Source organism: Siphateles boraxobius, unplaced genomic scaffold, assembly GCF_051911475.1.
Source record: "Siphateles boraxobius isolate OS27281-9 unplaced genomic scaffold, OSU_SipBor_1 41, whole genome shotgun sequence".
In the NCBI taxonomy this organism is placed as follows: Eukaryota; Metazoa; Chordata; class Actinopteri; order Cypriniformes; family Leuciscidae; genus Siphateles; species Siphateles boraxobius.
The window spans coordinates 29,070,001-29,090,459 of record NW_027509042.1 but is presented as its reverse complement, the minus strand read 5'-3'; the positions used below and the strand labels follow the sequence as shown (position 1 = coordinate 29,090,459).

At 41.9% G+C, this 20,459-nt stretch overlaps 2 protein-coding genes across 6 annotated transcripts in view; both read left to right on the top strand.

Moving 5' to 3' along the window:
- Window positions 1-20,459, top strand: part of LOC143706794 (centrosomal protein of 95 kDa-like) — a 256,104-nt gene that overhangs the window by 39,217 nt on the left and 196,428 nt on the right. The window lies entirely within an intron of this gene.
- LOC143706814 (uncharacterized) overlaps window positions 19,202-20,459 on the top strand; it is a 7,643-nt gene continuing 6,385 nt past the window's right edge. The window contains exons 1-2 of the mRNA XM_077199161.1: window positions 19,202-19,511; window positions 19,747-19,902. The gene's annotated coding sequence lies outside the window, so the exon portion shown is untranslated. The remainder of the gene's footprint in view (window positions 19,512-19,746; window positions 19,903-20,459) is intronic.

Sequence of the window (20,459 nt, the reverse complement as noted above, 5' to 3'; positions counted from 1 at the left end):
AACGGGCGTGGTACAGGGGTTCAGTAGCGCCCCCTTTTGACAAAAGTGGGGGGTTAGTTTTATCTACAGTAACAAAACTCGGTATGTATATTGTAGTCTTCAAGCCGGACAACTTTCTAATTTAACACATTGAGGTCTAAGGGGTTTTTGGGGTCCTTGAGGTGTTCTGACATGCTCTGGCATTTGTGCTTTTTTCAGTTATTTATAAACATGTTAATGGCAAAGGTGTAAATTCACTCTATATAGCACAAACGGGGCTACCGTAATATGTGAGCAACATGTATGTACATGTTTGTATTTTTTAGAGAATAATATATGTGTGGTTATTGAAAAAAACTAAAACTTAAAGTGTCTGAAATAAGGCCACAAAACACACACTAAATATGTGTCCACAAGACTTTTGACTAATGGGTGTTGTTGCCTAGAATTTTTGCTTCAAAATGATCTGAAAATCATCCTGCCTAATCATTTACACAAAACAATATATTGATTTAAATTTTTGAAGACATCTTTTGTTTGGAAAGGCAATATGCATGGAGGCGTGTTCACACCTGAGAAGACAAAGGCCGGATAATGTACCACATACATAATGAGCTGCATATTAATTAGCCCTTTCACACAGGTGTGTCACTGGGTCCCAAAGAATGTAAGGAGAAAATAAATTATCTATATATACATATTTTACAATTAGAAATTGTAACCAATTACAAATAGGTTACAATTACAACAACAATTACAATTTTAACAATATTTCAAGTGTATTTCTTTGTAAAAAGTATACATTTTATCATACGTATTAAAAAAGGCAAGGATTCATTAGTTTGAATATTGGAACAAACACTATAATAACATCTTAGTTGATTTTGACAACATCATACTATAGTATATTTAACTATGAGCAGAAATTGGTGAACAAAACCGTACCTATTTAATGTGACAGTAGTCTTCTTTTTACAGTCAAAACTTTATAATCTATCCAAAACTAATCACAAAAGCTTGTCTAAACATTCATATTTAGTCTTTGTTACAATATTTGTAACATATTGTGTATGATATATTAGCATATACATGTGAATTTGCAGTTTGTTGCTTATACAGACATTTTATTTCAACATATTTCAGTCTATTTTTACTCATCTGAGTGGGCTATAGCAATATAGTTCGGATGTGTTCATGTAAACATAACGTTTACTAATGTAGGTGCGAGCGTGAATGAACGGCACAGACACGCGCTGTATAACTGTAGTAAACAAAGCGCTCACGCGCCTGTGCCGTTCATTCATCATTTAGCCTACACACAGACACGCAATTCATATTTAAACAGTCTTTTTGCCGTTTACAGTCAGACACTATTCAATATCGCGATTAGAACAAAGCACTTAAGGATAAATGACTTACTACATCAGCTGGATCCGTTGCTCCGCGAAATGAAATTACCAGCACTTCTGGTACATTTTCCAGGGTTATTAGATAGTATTATTCCTCACAGCGTAGGGATACACTGTGTACACAGCTCTAGTAAGATACTTACTGAACACGATGCGTTTTATAATACAGCTGGTGGGCGTTGGCATGTTTGAATGGCTTGCCTTAGATCATTTGCGTTTGAATACCGCGCGCTCTCCGTGGGCGTGGCACATTAACACGTAATCAGGTATAATGAGCTGGAAAGAAAAAGACTGACATCTCTCTCTTTTCATACAGATTACATAAACTGAGAATATTTGTTTTTTTATATAAATTAATTCATTTAAAAGAAGAGAGTTCAAGCTTCATTATGGAAAAACACTCGTGCCTGTATGACAAGTATTCGCGGAATTAAAGTTAATTTTCGGACGTGTTTCAGAATGGACTTAACTGACAGAGAGAAGGCAGAATGCGCATCATGTTTGTTTTTCTTTATTTGGCGACAAGCACAACACTTTATTTTTATTGTGAGTATCCACAAAAAAAATAGACACTTATCAGGATCTAATGATGTACAACACTTAATATGTAAGATCAAAATCAACAGAGTATTTTGAGTTTGAGTTTGAGTGAGAATACTTTTAGTTCTTGTTTTTCTAGGTTTCAGGGGCTTTTGGGGCCCTTAACATGCTCGAAAACTCTTGAAACTTTGCACACGGGTCAGAACCCGCAGCCATTAGGGCCGGGCTGAAGCTGGTACCCGGGCGTGGCAGAGGGGCTCGACAGCGCCCCCTGGAATGGGATTTGAACACTTGTCCATAAATCAAACACACTTGCATGTAATAATATGAAACTCGGTACACACATAGATCTCATCGGGCCGAACAACTTTCCCTCTGTGAAGTTTTACGCCAGCCCAACAGGAAGTCGGCTATTATGGGTTGTTTGGAGAACGCTTGCTCTGGAATTTTAACTTCTCCTCCAAGGCAATTCATTCAATTGTCAAAAAACTCAGTCAGCGTGAAGTCAAGACATTGAGGATGCTAAATTGCGGACGGATTTTTAATATGTCGAACGGTTTGGCCGTGGCAAGGAAATGAATTTATGACTAAAAAAGGACACATAAAGTGTGTTATAACTTAGTTAGTTTTACCTACAGTTACAAAACTTGGCGTGTATATTGTTCTTGTCGAGCCGAAAAACTTTCTAATTTACAGTCATTAGTTCCCACCAACATGAAGTCAGATATTTTGGTTTGAATGTGGATTCTGAGCATTTTATCTCCCTCTCTCTGACAGAGAGAGTATCCCCTGCCAATCTGTGTGTGTGTGTGTGAGAGTGAGTGAGAGAGGCGCGGGCGCGATCGATCTGTGTGTGTGTGTGAGAGAGAGAGAGAGGCGCAGAAATCATTTTATACGGAAATCGTCTCTGGTTACTGATGTAACCTATGTCCTCTGAATAGGGAACGAGACGCTGCGTAGCTTAGACGCAGTGGGAACGCCCTCCGGGTGTGCCGATTGTCTGAAGCCCTTATAGAATCACGCCAATTCATTGGCTGATGGCGCGGGCGCCGCCATGACGCTCCTGCGTCGTCATATTATATTAGCGCGCGTGCCATCTGCTCCTCAGAATTCTCTGCCGAAAAAGGAAGCTTGTCGGCAGCGCAAGGAGCTTGGCAGCGAACGCAGCGTCTCGTTCCCTATTCAGAGAACATGGGTTACATCAGTAACCTGAGACATTCTCTTTCATAGGTTCACTCAACGCTGCGTAGCTTAGACGCAGTGGGAATGAAATACCAAACTCGCCAAGCTAAGTGCTGCCGCAACTAGTACAAGACCAGATAACTCACACGACTGGTTCAGGCAGACAAAACCTGGGAACCTGGAGTCGTGTCAATCCAAACTGTAGAATCTGACAAAAGTGTGCGGAGAGGACCATCCTGCCGCCACACAAATCTCCTCCAGGAGGGCACCTCTAAAAAGGGCTTGAGAGGAAGCCACGCCCCTGGTGGAATGTGCTCTGATGCTAAGAGGTGAAGGTAGACCGCGCACCTCATAAGCCAGTGAAATAGCTTCTGTAACCCAGTGGGCAATTCTCTGCTTTGATGCGGCAAGCCCACGGCGGCCAGCACCAAAACATACCAAGAGCTGGTTGGATTTTCTCCAACCACCAGAGCGATCCACATATAACTTCAATGCCCGGACCGGGCAGAGCAAGTTAAGCGTTCTGTCCTCCTCAGAGACAAAAGGAGGAGGATGGAAAGAGCGAAGGCTAACAACCTGAGACCGGAAAGCTGTGGACAAAACTTTGGGCACATAACCTGGTTTCGGTCACTCTGACCAAGCCAGGAGCGAAATCAATACATGACTCGCTAACAGAAAGAACTTGCAAATCCCCCACCCGCTTCAAAGAGGCCAAGGCTAACAAAAGAGTAATCTTGAGAGTCAAAATCCGCTCTGGAGCTGACTCTAAGGGCTCAAAGGGGGCCTCCGTTAAGCCCTCCAGGACGACCGACAGGTCCCAGGAGGGGATTCCAGGGGAGCGTACTGGCTTCAGGCGCCTAACCCCACGCATAAAAGCCGAGACTAACCTCAACTTGCCCAGGGGGATCTCATCCGATTCTCTATGAGCAGCAATAGCGGCAACATACACTCTCAAAGTAGTAGCGGCCGCTCCAGAAGCAAACTTCTCCTATAGGAATTCCAGCACTGAACCGACTGGGCAGTTGACTGGGTCTATAGCGTGTGCCGAACACCACGATTCAAAAACCCCCCACTTAGAAGAATACAACTTTCTTGTGGAGGGTGCTCTCGCATTCGCAATGTCCTCATGGACGTCAGCGGAAAGACCAAAGTTTAAAGCTAACGGCCCCTGATGGGCCACACGCATAACTTCCAAATTTCAGGGCGAGGATGTCCATATCCTGCCCTGAAGCTGGGACAGCAGATCCTCCCTGACCGGAATCTCCTAAGGGGGGAGTTTCAGGAGAGGAACCAGCTCTGAGAATCACGGCTGGGACGGCCAGAAAGGGGCTACAAGTAGGAGACGAGCTCCCTTACTCTGGACAGAACTGCTTGTATCAATTTGATAGGCGGGAATGCATAAAACCTCCGCATCGGCCATGGGTGGGCGAATGCATCTATCCCCAGTGGCGCTGGGAGGCTCAGGGAGAACCAAAGTGGGCATTGGGACATGTCAGAAGACTGGAAATCCGGGCAGGAGCCAAACGGGCCTGCATCAGAACGGAATCCAGGCGCACCCCTAAGAAGACTGTGCATAGAGCTTGGGCAAGAACACTCTTCTCTGTGTTCAACCTCAGGCCGAGAGACTGAATGTGACGAAGGACAATGACCCTGTGGTGAGTCACTAATTCCCTGGAGTTGGCCAAGAGGAGCCAATCGTCCAGGTAATTGAGTATACGGATGCCCTGGAGCCGCAACGGGGCCAGAGCAGCATCCATACACTTTGTAAACGTTCTCGGTGCTAGAGCGAGACCAAAGGGGAGGACCCTGTACTGGTATGCTTTTTCTCCAAAGGCGAACCTGAGGAACCTCCTGTGTCGCCGTACGACCTGAATATGAAAATATGCATCCTTCAGGTCTACTGTCACGAACCAGTCCCCTGCCCGAATCTGAGATATGATAGCTTTTAGCGTCAACATCTTGAATTTCCCTTTGTAAAGAGAGAAATTCAGCCGGCGCAGGTCTAGTATCGGTCGCAGACCTCCGCCCTTTTTCGGGACCAAGAAGTAGCGGCTGAAGAAGCCTTGCTCGACTTCCTTCGGAGGAACCTCTTCTATAGCTCCCTTGAGGAGAAGGGACGAAATCTCCCACTGTAGAACAGAAGCCTCTGAGGCGCTGTTGACTACAGTAGGATAGACCCCGTTGAAGCAAGGGGGCGGGCGACAGAACTGAAGTGTGTAGCCGAGCTGAACCGTGCGGAGGATCCAGGGCGATACCCCTGGCAGACGCCTCCATTCTGGAAAGAAGTGAGATAGAGGAGGTGGAGTGATGCAATGCGGCGGACATACCTGAGTTAGGGTGATGCGCTTTCTCCCGTGGTGTGGCGCGGTCCAGCGTGAAGGAAAGCACTTGACGTCCTGACACGTAGTGGGAGGCACCACTGCCTGTTTGACCAAGGCTAAAGGGTCTGCCTGCTCCTGAGAGAAAACGAAAGTGTCTCCGATTCGAGCGGCTGGTATAAAACGCGTCGGGTGCGAGGGGAGAAAGCTGAATGCGTCTCCTTCCTCCTGCGCCAGACGGCTTGAACAAAGTTGAGGGGTAACTGCACTTTGAAACACGCTGGGTGGCGAAGGTGACAGGTTTAGAGAAGGAGAGCAAGTGAGAGGTGGGCAGAAACGCTTGCGCGGTCTGTCCCAACCTCGTAGATCGAGGGAGGCTCTCCTTTTTCCGCGGGCTCCCCAGACCGTAGCGGGCGGGGGATAAGCCGAGTCACTTCTCCTAGTGGCGAAATCCGGCCTATGAGAAGGACGTTCTCTGGGCTGGGATTGGGAGGAGTTGGAGGATTCCCTAGCTCTCCTGGGCATAAATTGCCTGAGGGCAGCTGACTGGGATTTAGCGGCCCGAAATTTTTCAACCACAGTGTTGACCGCCTCCCCAAACAGACCAGATTGAGACACTGGGGCATCTAAGAGGAAAACCTTCTCTTTATCACGGATTTCCGTGAGATTGAGCCATAGGTGGTGCTCTGCAGCAATCGCCCCCGCCATAGAACGCCCTATAGCGCGCGCAGTGTGCTTGGTGGCCCTTAAGGCCAGATCCGTGGCCTTGCGAAAGCTCCTTGACAGCTTCCGGTGTGATCCCCGTTCCCTCATCTATTTCTTTTTAAACATCCGCCTGGTAGGCTTGGTGGATGGCCATAGTGTGTTTGGCCATGCCTGCCTGACAAGCTGCCATGTAGGACTTTCCGATAAGGGCGGAAGTAGTCCTGCACAGTTTAGAGGGAAGGAGGGGCCGAGATTTCTACAACGGAGCAGACGACGGGGAAAGGTGTGTAGCTAGCGCGTCCTCGACCGCTGGAATAGAGGAGTAGCCCTGCTCCACAAAACCAACGAGGTTGGTGAAGTCAGCGGCTGCGCGTTCGTTAGGCGCGCGGAGAAAGGGTGCTTCCAGGATCTGGTGATCTCGTGATGCAGATCAGTGAAAAAGGGCAGCTTTCTCCGCTCAGGCCTAGAATTAGGGCCACTTAAAAATCTTTCGTCGAGTTTAGATGATTGTGACTGGCGGGGGTCATCGGGCCAGTCGATGGAAAGTGGAAAGCTTTTCAGTAGCACCGCGTGCGTGCTCAGGAGAGGGAGGGAGAGAAAGGGCCTGGCCCGTCTGCTCGTACTCTATATCCTCGAGCTCCACATCCGAGCCCCAGGTCACGGATTCCAACGAGTCCTCGGCAGCCTCGGGAGCGCGACGGGGGGGAACGAATGACTCCTCCTCAAAAACCGCGAGCCGAGAGCGGAGGGTTTTGAGAAGGAGGTTGTCACAGAATTTACATTTAGACGAGCCGAAAACAGCCTCGCGCGCATCCGAAAAACCCAAACACTTGACACACTTACTGTGCGGGTCGTCGTTCGCAATAAAGCGAACGCATGGCGGCGGGCAACGACGAAACTCCATGGCACTTCACCGCAAGGAGAACAGTTCCACTAATCACAGTCGCTGAAGTGCAGATGAAGAAGCAGATGAAGAAGCTGGTGATAATCCGAATATACGGGCTCAGAAAAACCGAAATCGAAGGGCTAAGATGGCCATTTCGTGAAGGCAGAGAAATCTGAGGAGCAGATGGCGCGCGCGCTAATATAATATGATGACGCAGGAGCGTCATGGCGGCGCCCGCACCATCAGCCAATGAATTGGCGTGATTCTATAAGGGCTACAGACAATCGGCACACCCTGAGGGCGTTCCCACTGCGTCTAAGCTACGCAGCGTTGAGTGAACCTATGAAAGAGAACAAAAATTTATAATTCAGATGAGAATAAAGTTAGTGTTAATTAAAATTAAGGAACATTTATTTTTTCTGTTCTGAATATCATTAAAACAGAAAAGGCAGAGACAACATAATGATGAATAATCTTAAGATATTATATCGTATGCTATGTGTTGTGAATACACCCATGTTAAACATTAAAATTTACTTCCATTGCATATCATAGGACACATAAGCGTAAAATATAATTACATTAATAAACCTGTACAAAGACCTCCAGATAAATACTGGGCTTCTATATTTACACATTTAAGTGCTGAAAAACATATTGAGCTATGACATTAAAAAGTATTCTATATTTAAATTATCTCATATACTATGTGGCTATTGTGGTTCAAGATCATAGGCCCTGTCCCAAATGGCACACTTCATATGAATACTCGGTCTTGTGTACTTATTTCATGTGTCCGTTAAATCCATGAGACCCATGGATGAGGGGTCTCATTTTTCATTTTAGGTTTCAGAAGGTTGCTCACGCATACTTTGTGGTTGATATGTGCCCTCGATGCGCACTTGATGCACCCAAACTGATGCAAGCTCTACAGCACACTTCTTTTCGACAATCAAAGTAGGGTTACGTTTTTGCACGTCGTGGACAATAACCCTAAAGGCACCAGGGTGGCGGTGCCACCGGCTTCTTTTATATATATATATAAATATAGCTGCGAGCAGCGATGAAGGGCCAAACCCGGAGGCACCGCCACCCCGGTGCCTTCAGGTAACTAAAGGAACCGTGGTTGCGGTGCCACCGGCTTGGGTCCGCAATCGCTGTTCGCAGCTATATTTTCTTGTAGCCATTGCCTGACTTAAGAAGGTCGACACACATCTGCCTTACTTGAATGGTGTGTTCTCTTGTCTTTGCCATGTTGAAAAATGGATAAGAGAATTAGGCCTCTGTATCACGTCATATTTATACCCCAGGGAAACAGGAAGTCATGAATTACTAATTAAAAGTTCCTAGATGCCCTGACCAACTTTAGCAACTACAGAAAAATATATTTAAAAAACAAAATCAATTAAATTTTTCTGCGGAATTGCTAGGGGTGCTAATAATTGTGGGACACATGATTTCAAGTTTTTTTTTTCTAAATGTGATTTTATTAAATTTTTTACCACCAAAGTAATGTACTTAAATAAAAGGTTGGATTTTTCTCTTTTTTTGCATTTGGGTTCTATGTTTAAAAAAAAGGAGAATTTTTAGAAGTCCTCGACCACATCTTAAACAGGGGTGCCAATAATTAAGAAAAAAACTTAGGTCAGGCAAGTACAGTTCTCGGTGTCTTGTCCCTTAAAGTCCCTGTAAAGGCAATAAAAAAAAAATCTAAACACATTAGAAATGTTAGAAATGTATTGCTAAAACATATTACAAAGACTGTGAACTGTTAAGTACTGAATTGTGGAGTTAGACCGTTAAACAGTTTTTCACCATTGCAATTTTCCGGATTTTTTGGGCGGGTCTAAAACAGGGCTCGATGACGCACTGGAGCCCTTGAGCTCCTGGACGCGCCCCTAGTTGATGACGCACTGGAGCCACTGAGACTGGCCGCTTTCCTAACAATATAAATAGAACACATTCACATCGGTTTGGCGCTCAATCGCGAGTTACTGTCAGTACTATTATTAGTTACTACAGCCTACAGTTTGTTAGCTAGCTATGTCTTCGTCACGGAAATGCGTACTACCTGGATGCGATCATGTACAAAACAGGTCGGTGTCCTTGTTTAATTTGTGAAGAGCCACCTTGATGGAGAGCTGAGGATCACCACCAAAACCCGCCTCTGTAGTGATCATTTTACTCGGGATAGTTAAATAAACTTTCGTCTGAGACAACTGGGATTCACTGATAATCCGCTGGTACTGGTGAAAGGGGCTGAACCGACTATCTCCCACCTCGGCCTTCATCCTCCCGTCGCGCCGACAACTGGTGACATCATCGGCAGTGCGTGCCCAATAATGAGTGTAAGTTGCCTTGTGTGCTTATGTTATAATTATAGTAGGTAGTCCACAGTAACTACTAAATTCTGCAACCCTCTAACGTGATTTTTTTGTGTGTGTTTATTTAACGTTATATGTTCAATATTCCTTAGCCAAGTAATTTAAACTATTATCTGTTCACAAAGCAGTCCCTTCCAACCACAAGAGAACAATGTTTTATTCTGTTATTTATCGCTAGTCTAACTTTATTTGTCTAAGTTAGGTTATGATAGCTAGTTAACTTTACATATAACGTAGCTAACTTGCATAAAAGGGAGAGAAAAATCTTACCATTCTGTTGCAGAACGAGGGGGACGATGTTGACTTTCTTGATCAATGTCCTCTAAATCAGATTCAGGCTCTGGAGGCTCAAACATGTATGGCTTGGTAAAACCTAATAAGCTGCTAGGAGCATCCATTCCGGCTGTAGCGGTGACAGTTGAGTGTGGCAACGGCAGCTTTACCGCGACTGGGCGTGGTTTCAGCGCAGCCAGTGGACACGCCCCCAGCGTTTGAGAGCTGCTCATTTTTTCAAGATTTTGATAGCTTATTTTATGTACTTGCCGGCTTTTTTTATCTTTCAAATTTGGCTGGGTGGCTAATAACAAATTTTTCTGTGATATGACAAACTCAGAACACATACTTAATTTTGACTTTACAGGGAAAAACTTAAGGGACAAGACACAGAGAATTGTACTTGCCTGACCTGTTTAGAACAATAAAAAAATAACTAGGGAATTACTAAAATGATTACTATGACGGATTTCATGATACACTCAAAATATTCCACAACAAATCCTTTAAATTTAATGATATTTAGAACAGAATAAAAAACTATACTAAATAAGTCAAAACAAAATAATTTAAAGCGAAAGTGGAAGTAAGCGGTGTTGGGCTTACGTAACTCTCTCATTAGAATCAAAATGTTTCAACATTTGCAATGTATAAAAACATACTGTCATTTTGTTCATACAGGACATCATTCAAACTGCAAAGTGTTTACTTATATTTGTGTACACTCACAATAATTGCAACATTAACAACATTGTGCTTTAATCAAACTATAAACTCTTGTCAAACTGTAACCTACAACTGTCCCCCAACCAAAATCTCTCACACACACACACACACACACACACACACACACACACACACACACACACACACACACACACACACACACACACACACACACACACACACCACACAGTTTAAAAGCAAAAAATATGTATCCAACCTCATTTAAAAACAGACTGTCGGTGCCATCCTTTAGATTTTCATCATATTGCATTGGTTTTCATTTCTTGTCCTCAAACAGAGCACTCATTTGTTTTTTAAGCTACACTTACTACATTGATTAACATAGAAAACCAACAGTGTTTTTTAATGGTAGTATTATTTTATACAGAAATAAATTATTTATAATTCAGATGAGAATAAAGTTAGTGTTAATTTAAAATTGAGAAAAACAAATATATTGATCTGAAATATAGCATTATTTTAAATTCACTCAGCTTTAATTACCAAACACACAATCTTAATTTTATTTAAAGCAAACAATAAATTTAAAAGATATGGGTTCTATGCATATTTTATTTAAAAAAAAATTCCAAAAAGTGTTATGCATAAAGACAAGGCCTTATTTTACTTTATTTTTATATTATGGTGTCACACGTCGATTAACCGGTGGGAAAATATCCTCAATCACATACCTAATATATTTAAATATAAATAGGTTTTATGTATTAGTCTGATATAGTTTTGGACACAAGAGGGCAGTATAGCCCTATGTATGATTTTTTTTTTGTTTAACCAAATAGAACTATTCTGCCTGTTTTTAACTTTTTCATACCTCTTGAATTGAAAGAACAGAATAAAATGGGTTTAGTTCTAATATTTGTATAATTTTTATACAAAAATAAATGTTAATTAAATTTTTAGAAGATGTGAGATGTTTCCTGATTTTTTTTTGACATTACTTTAATCACTCGCCATAGCATAACCGTTTAAGATATTCAATATCCGTTCACAATTTAGCATCTTTAATGTATTTTCAACATGCTGAAAAGGTTTGGTGTGAATAAAATAAACCACTCAGTAGGAGTCAGTGATGAGCGGGTTGATCCAAAATGAGCAGGTGCCTGCGGTCACCCGCGGTCCCCCGCGGTTACGAGTCATCCAAATATATTTTTAATGATATTCGGTCGTGTCGTTTGAAATAAAGATGCCAATTAAACCTTTAAACGCGGGACAAAATGCCCGATTTCCCAACAGGTTGAACTGAGCAATGCCATTGTACCATTTTAATAGGCTACTTTCAAACGCATATAGATCAGTGATATCAGTTTTATGTATTGTCTGAGAGGGGGCGGGATTTTTGTTGCGCTCCTTGTTGCGCTCCTAAGGGCTTTCACACCTTTCTCTCAGTTGACCTGCTGATGAATTCTTCAAGCAGGGTCGAAACATAAACATCGCACACCGCACCCCTAGTTCCTACGTCTATGGCCCAATGACACGATGAGCATTTACTCCTTTAAAAAAATGCGGGTCACGAAGCGGGTCGGGTACAATATTTTCTTTATTTTTTTGCGGTCCGAGTGGCGGGCGGGTTAGTTGAAAACGCCGGTCGGCGGGTTTATACATTGACCCGCGTATAAACCATCACTATGACCATCACTGGTAGGAGTAGCTAAAAACTCAGTCTGAAATATCAAAAAATCCACATTCAGACCAAAATTGCCGATTTCCTGTTGGGCTGGCAGGGTTCCAGACTGCGACCAAATTGGTCGCATATGCGACCGTTTTTTGAGAATGTGCGAGTTAAAATTGTATGTGGTCGCATTTGTGCGAGTGGACGCTCGCGCAACAGAACGCCGTTGTATCAGCTGCTGCAGTCCGTAACTCATGTTCAAAATGAACGAGTACATCATGAATCCATTTTCCAAACGGTGTTTTTGACTTATCCTGAATCCCTACGGTACGCTTATAATAAGTGTTTATATTCTGACTATTTTATCCCGGGCTTGGCTCGGCTGCGGAGTTGCCCAGTGCCTGCGTGACTCGCCATAGACATTAATGGAGAGAAGTAGCTCCGGCTACAGTGTTCTTCCACAAGACACGTGCAGTTTATTTATTGACGAACGTACACGTCACGCGCATTGCACACTGATGGTGAAACGCGCCAATTACGAATTCAGGAATTAAGGCATATTAAAATGAAAAGGTCTCACAAAATACCGAGCCCCTTCCTACGTCTTTTCAGCGGTTAGATGATAGTAATCGATCGACAGAGGAAAAATGATTCTAAAATGCAGAAGGTAAGGAGTGTGAGATTTCTGATTTTTGTTACAACTATAAACTTTGATAACGGAAAATCTGTATCAGCGTATTATAATACTCTAATCTTTTAAAATGTAATGCATACATTTGAATGTTTAATGATTTTTAAAAGATAGAAAGATGATGCTGATAGAATGATGATAATTGATAGATAGATAGATAGATAGATAGATAGAATATAATTCAAATGTAAATAGATAGATTTATACACTCCTAAACAATGCTGGGTTGTTTAAACTCAAATTTGGGTCAAATATGGACAAACCCAAATGTTGGGTTAAAAATTTAATATAATATAACGTAATATATAATATAATTATATTTATACTATATAGTATATATAGTAGAAATATAAAAATGTTTTTATATAATATATTACAGGTATTTATGCTGCAACCCAGAAATCCTTTGCTAGCCTTGGTCCATTAAAACCACTATTCATCAACATGCATTGATTAATCCCATGGCATGTAGCAAAAAAATAAAGGTGCGACCAAATCATATGTTGGTGCGACCAACTGAAAAATTAGAAAGTTGTCCGGCTTGATGTGAACAATATACGTACCTATTTTTATGATTGTAGGTAAAACTAACCCCCCCCCCCCCCTACTTTTGTAAAAAACATTTTGAAAGTGACACACTTCCTGCTGCCAGTTGGTGGCGCTGTAACTTTGACTCACAATAGTTACATCCATCTGACCGGCCTCTTACAACGAACACACTGCTGAAGTTTCATCAAGATTAGTTAATGTATGCAGAAGTTATAAACCTTTGTGTTTCTCTTTTCTCGCCATAAATTTGTTTCCTCGCCACGGCCTAACTGTTTGAGATATCAAATTCGTTCGCAATTTAGCATTCTCAGTGTCTTGACTTCATGCACACTGAGTTTGGTGGTGATTGAATGAATTGCCTAGGAGGAGTATTTCAAATTCCACAGCAAGCGTTTTCCAAACAACCCATAATAGCCGACTTCCTGATGGGCTGGCATAAAACTTGACCGAGGGAAAAATGTTCGGCCCGATGAGATCTATGTGTACTGAGTTTCATATTAATTCATGCAAGCATGTTTGATATATGGACCAAGTTTTCAGACCCCGTTCAAGGGGGCGCTGTCGAGCCCCCGTTACACGCCCGGTTACCAGCTTCTGCCCGGCCCTAATGGCCGCGGGTTCTGACCTGTGTGCAAAGTTTCAAGAGTTTTTGAGCACGTTAAGGGCACCAAAAGCCCCTGAAACCCTGAAAAACAATAAAAGCAATAAACAAATCCTCCACAGCCCACACACACAGAGAGAGAGAGAGAGAGAGAGAGAGAGAGAATTCTCCAAAACAATCCACATTCAAACCAAAATATCTGACTTCCTGTTGATCGGAGCTAATGACTGTAAATTAGAAAGTTGTCCGGCTCGACGAGAACAATATACGTACCGAGTTTTGTGACTAAATAAAACCATAAAACCAACGATCCCACTTTTGTCAAAAGGTGGCGCTACTGAGCCCCTGCACCACGCCCGTTTCTGAAACTTCGCACATGTTTACTGGCTAATAAATGTGATCAAAAGCATCCAAAAATAATATTAAAGTTTGATGCATTGCCATGGCAACAGTATCTAAGATATCAAGAATCCATTCGCAGGTCTACATCTGTCATGTGTTTCCATTTGTAGTAGTGAAGTTTGAAGGAAATTGGGTAAAAATAAGAGGGTGATTTCAAATAATTTTGAAAGTGATGCACTTCCTGCTGCCAGTTGGTGGCGCTATAACTTTGACTCACAATAGTCACATCCATGTGACCGGACTCTTACAACGAACACACGGTTGAAGTTTCATCAAGATCAGTTAATGTGTGTAGAAGTTATAACACATTTCCTGTTTCCCTTTTTCGCCATAAATTCGTTTTCTTGCCACGGCCAAACCGTTCGATACCAAAAATCCGCTGGCAATTTATTATCCTCAATGTCTTGACTTCATGCACACTGAGTTTGGTGGCGATCGGATGAATTCACTAGGAGGAGTATATCAAATTCCATAGCATATATCTTTCCAAACAACCCTAAATTGCCGAGTTCTTGTTGGGCTGGCGTATAACTTAGGGCACTAAAGTTGTTTGGCTCGTTGAGATCTATATGTGTACCGAGTTTCATATTATTACAGGCAAGCATGTTTGACATATGGACAAGTGTTCGGACGATGTTCCAGGGGGCACTGTCGAGCCCCCCTGCCACGCCCGGGTACCAGCTTCTGTCCAGCTTAATGGCCGCGGGTTCTGATCCGTGTGCAAAGTTTCAAGAGTTTTTGAGCAGGTTAAGTGCCCCAGAAGTGGCAAAAACCGTCATTTTGTTCATACAGGACATCATTCAAACTGCAAAGTGTGTATTCTTATATTTGTGTACACTCGCAATAAAACACAATATTGTGCTTTTGTCAAACCATTAACTCTTGTCAAACTGTAATGTACAACTGTCACCCAACCAAAATCACACACACACACACACACACACACACACACACACACACACACACACACACACACACACACACACACACACACACACACACACACACACACACACACACACACACACACTGTTTAATAGCAAAAAATATTTATCCAACCCCATTCAAAAACAGTCTGTGGGTGCCATCTTCTGGACATTCATCATATTGCATTGGTTTTCATTTCTTGTCCTCAAACAGAGCACTAATTTGTTTATTTTTAAGTTACTCATTCTACATTGATTAAATGCTCATAATTTAGCATATTTAATGTATTTTCATCATGTTGAAAAAGTTTGGTGTGAATAAAATAAACCACCTAGGAGTAGTTAAAAACTCTGAAATATAACAAAAAAATCCACATTCAGACCAAAATAGCCCATTTCCTGTTGGGCTGGCTTAACTTAGTTGCTTAGCCCGATGAGATCTGTATGTGTAGCGAGTTTCATATTACATGCAAGTGTGTTTTATTTATGGACCAAGTTTTCAGACCAAGTTTATGGACCAAGTTAATTTAATTAATAAACTAATTATATAAAACTATTGTCAATGCACTACAAATAAACTGGTTCTATGCTTTTATTAATAAAACTTATTTAAAAAATACAAGGCTTAAAACATTTATTATCCTTTTTAATGCAGAAACACCAAACAGCAGTGAAATGGTTAAATTAGCCCCCCTCCCCACACAGAGACACAGAGAGAGAGACACAGAGAGAGAGACACAGAGAGAGAGACACAGAGAGAGAGACACAGAGAGAGAGACACAGAGAGAGAGACACAGAGAGAGAGACACAGAGAGAGAGACACAGAGAGAGACACAGAGAGAGAGACACAGAGAGAGAGACACAGAGAGAGAGACACAGAGAGAGAGACACAGAGAGAGAGACACACACAGAGAGAGAGACACACACAGAGAGAGAGACACACACAGAGAGAGAGACACACACAGAGAGAGAGACACGCAGAGAGAGAGAGAGACGCAGAGAGAGAGAGAGACGCAGAGAGAGAGAGAGAGACGCAGAGAGAGAGAGAGAGACGCAGAGAGAGAGAGAGACGCAGAGAGAGAGAGAGACGCAGAGAGAGAGAGAGACGCAGAGAGAGAGAGAGACGCGCAGAGAGAGAGAGAGACGCGCAGAGAGAGAGAGAGACGCGCAGAGAGAGAGAGAGACGCGCAGAGAGAGAGAGAGACGCGCAGAGAGAGAGAGAGACGCGCAGAGAGAGAGAGAGACGCAGAGAGAGAGAGAGACGCAGAGAGAGAGAGAGAGACACAGAGACACACACACAGAGAGACACACACACAGAGAGACACACACACAGAGAGACACACACACAGAGAGACACACACACAGAGAGACACACACACAGAGAGACACACACACAGAGAGACACACACACAGAGAGACACACACACAGAGAGACACACACACAGAGAGACACACACACAGAGAGACAGGCACACAGAGGCACACAGAGAAAAAGCTCCAAAACATCCATATTTAAACCAAAATATCTGACTTCTTGTTGGTCGGAGCTAATGACTGTAAATTAGAAAGATGTCCGGCTTGATGAGAACAATATACGTACCGAGTTTTATGATTGAAGGTAAAACTATAAAACTAACCCCCCACTTTTGTCAAAAGGTGGCGCTACTGAGCAGAGGAGGATAACACGGATAAAGAGGATAACACGGTGTAGGTAATACCGATTTTTGTTGTTGTTCTGTTTACTGACACCACTCCAAATTTACAAAAAAATGAGTTCAATGTTAAAATTGACCAGAGTTATCCTTTAAGTGATATTTACGTTCCATTTAGTCGAGTGAGCAGTGCGATGAAGACGTTTACCACTGGTTGTGTTGGGTGACAATGTAGTGGAGAAGGAGCTGGAATCCGTTTGAACAGCCTTGAAACACGAAGGTTAAAGAATAGTAAAAATGCCCTCTGGAAATCAATTAAAGGGGGTGAATATAGGTCCTTAATGAAAAAGTAAATTTCAGTGCTGTGAACAAACCAACTTACAGAATATGTAGAATTAAAATCTTCAGGAGTCAGCTGTCCACGACAGGCCTAAACCAGCCAAGGCTCCAGCACAATTATTTTTTTTGGTTAATATTGTACACCCCTATTGGAAACATGACTGGCCCTGGCACACACAAGCATGCTCTCTTTTTACCCAACAGTGGAAACATGACTACTGACACTGTTAGTACCAACTGCCAACCAAGAAATATATAATCTGTGAGAAAAAAGCATAGTAGGGATGCGTTTTCAATTAATTCCAATGAAAGCTGAGCTTTACGCTCGCGCCATTTCAAATTAGCGGCAATTCGGAGGCAGCAATTGCTTGAATGGTGGGTTAATTGGTATTCTTAAATGAAAAATACAGTAACAATACAGTACAATAATAAACTTGCTTAAATAGCCGCTTTTACACTACATTTAGCATTGAAACCAAATCTTCCGCCATTGTTTTGTCAGTCAGAAAAGTGAGGCGAAATGGGCAAAGTGAGGTAAAATCTTACGACTGCTGCTGATCTGTGTTGTGATTCATGTTCAGTTCATGCTGAATTGAGCAGACGTTTTCCGTTTTTTTAATTGTAGTGTCTGTTCTCTAACTGAGCTAAATGACTTTTATTACTATGTTCACTGACTGACACAGAAAGATGACCCCCTGTGTCTCTGTTGTTCTCTCTTGCATGCGTGCTTATACATCTGCTAGAGCCTGCTTTTTTATTAGCAGGTGTGTCATCTGCGTTGGTGTTTGAGGAGAATTGTTTGAAAAAGTCAGATATTGTTCGTTTTGACAGTTTTTTTTTCTGTCGCGGAAAGGTGATTTTCCTCATTTTAAGGTGATTCAAGGTTATTCATCTAATTTTATTACGTCACCACAACAAATTATGTGATGGGCTACTGGTTGGTCACAGAACATGTACTTTGCATGGGAGTTTTAAGAACGATAAGACAATAGCCTTGCAGCTGTGCTTCAGGCGATCCGAGTTCGAGTCCTAGCTCAAGGTTCAGGCTTCTTAAACCAACATGATGGTTTGGTCACAAAATGTAGCCTCTTGTTTAATATTTGTGTTTATGCGACGAACAACCATATAAGTCCAAAAAAACAAAAATTGAGATAACCATGTGACTTGAATGTATGTGTGCCACTTTGTATACAGAATCACTTTGGGGGTGTGTTCGCGCGACCAAAACTGTATTTTAAATTTTAAAATAGTCTCACGCGGAAAAAACGTTTATGTCCACTAACGAAAAATGGAGACGCCGGGTGCTTTCATGTCCGCTGCGGACATTAAAAGGCAAAACCTCTGCAAAAAAAGGAGAGCGAACATGAATGAATGGAAGGACAGAGCAAGGAAGTCTTTGAGGGATGCTGGGAAACCATATGTGAACCGGAGAGGAGAGCAAAAACGAGGAAAACGATCACCGAAAGAGGTGAGTGAAAGAACTGTATACAAAGTATCTACTTAACGTTAGCTCTTACAGTCAGAGGGGCGTGTAGGCTACTGGGCGTCGTCTACTAGAGTTTATTCAAATAGCTCACTCTGTTTAACGGATCAATTCATGAATGGGTCGAAATGAATGCTGTAGGCTACTCCTTATAACCACGGATAAATTAATCTAAACATTTTAGCTGCGTTCGATGTCTGGCTAGCCAGTTACTTTATAACGTAGCTGGTTACAGTCAGGGGACATATTGCTGGGCGTCTAACGCTACTAATGTTCATACAGCTCGGACTGTTTAGCGAATCATGTAATGCATGGGTCGAAATGAAAGCTGAGAAAATTAGACTTTGATTGCTTTATTTCGTCACTGAAATTGGTAAAAAAAAATATATATATATATATATATAGCCTATATATAAAAAAGTCATTGACGCGTTTAAAATATTTTGATATACAGTATTTTTTGGATCCCCTGTTACCATTTAATGCAACACTTTGTTTTGTAATATTGTATGCTATGTTTGTTTGTTACTCATTATTTAATAAATCAAATAAATAAATAAATAACTAAAATGTAATAATTAAAAAAATGCATTGATTGTGTAAGCTGTTATATATTCTAGCTAGTAACCTTAATAGCTGTTAATAGCTCTAGTGTTCTATAGCTAAAAAACAACCGCTAATGTGACTTTGTTTTTGTTAAGGGCAATGTGTGCAAGGAGACATGTTCCAGGCAGTGTTCAAGCCTAACAGAACAAAGAAAACTCCAGCTCTTCACAGAGTTTTATGCTGTCTCTTATGAGAGGCAGCAGGCTATCATTCTCTCTGGTTTGGAGCAGGTAGGATAACTTCTCAATTCATCTCAATTCATGACCATGTCATGTCAACAGTATGCAATGCATCACAATGTAGGCCCATGAAATAACCAGTGAATTGCATACTAAGTTAGTGAATTCACTTAGACTGCACATGTACCTGATCACTGTAAATGTTAAATTCTGTTAAATAAAACACTACGGCTAGCCTGCTACGCTATGGTAAATGTCTTTTTACTTCATATCTTTTTACTTCTAGCAAAAGGTGAGTCGCAGACGACCACGTGGGCCTGACACTGAGATTACTAAGAGGAAGTACACCTTCAAGTACCATCTGCAACAAGGAGGCCAAAGACTTGCTGTTTGTAAGCTCACATTTATGTCAGTCTTTCAACTGACCAACAGTTGCCTAAAGGCAAGTTTTATATAGCCTAGCGTTTTCCGTTTGTTAACTTTTTATTACATGCATGATTTTAATTAGATACATTGTCCATAACATATTTATTTAAAGTTACTTATCTTTGAAAAGGTTATTCAAGAAAAGTTAGGCATTCAGTCTCAGGGAACAGAGCAGGTAGCTAAAGTCAGGTCTCCATTAGAGGTCTTCAGAGGAAAACATAAGAACAGGTAAGTAAAAAAAAATATTGAAGGACCTCATGCTCTCGTCCTGTTAGTTTTTAAAGTTGCACCATTGTCAGCATCCATTGCCCTACAACATTCCCTGGTCTAATGGTGCACATACCGTAATGGTTAGGATTCAGCTCACTGTTGTTGTCCAGTCACAAAACATATTTTTGCACTTTGAGATCGATATCATCAGGTAAAGTGCTATGCAAATGTAATGTATGATTATTCTTTGTATCATTACAACATGTGGATCTTAAAGGGATACTTCAGCTCTGGAAAGATTAATGTGTATTTAAAATTGGTCATTTATGTAGTAGAAATGTGAAATTATTTTTTAATTTGGAG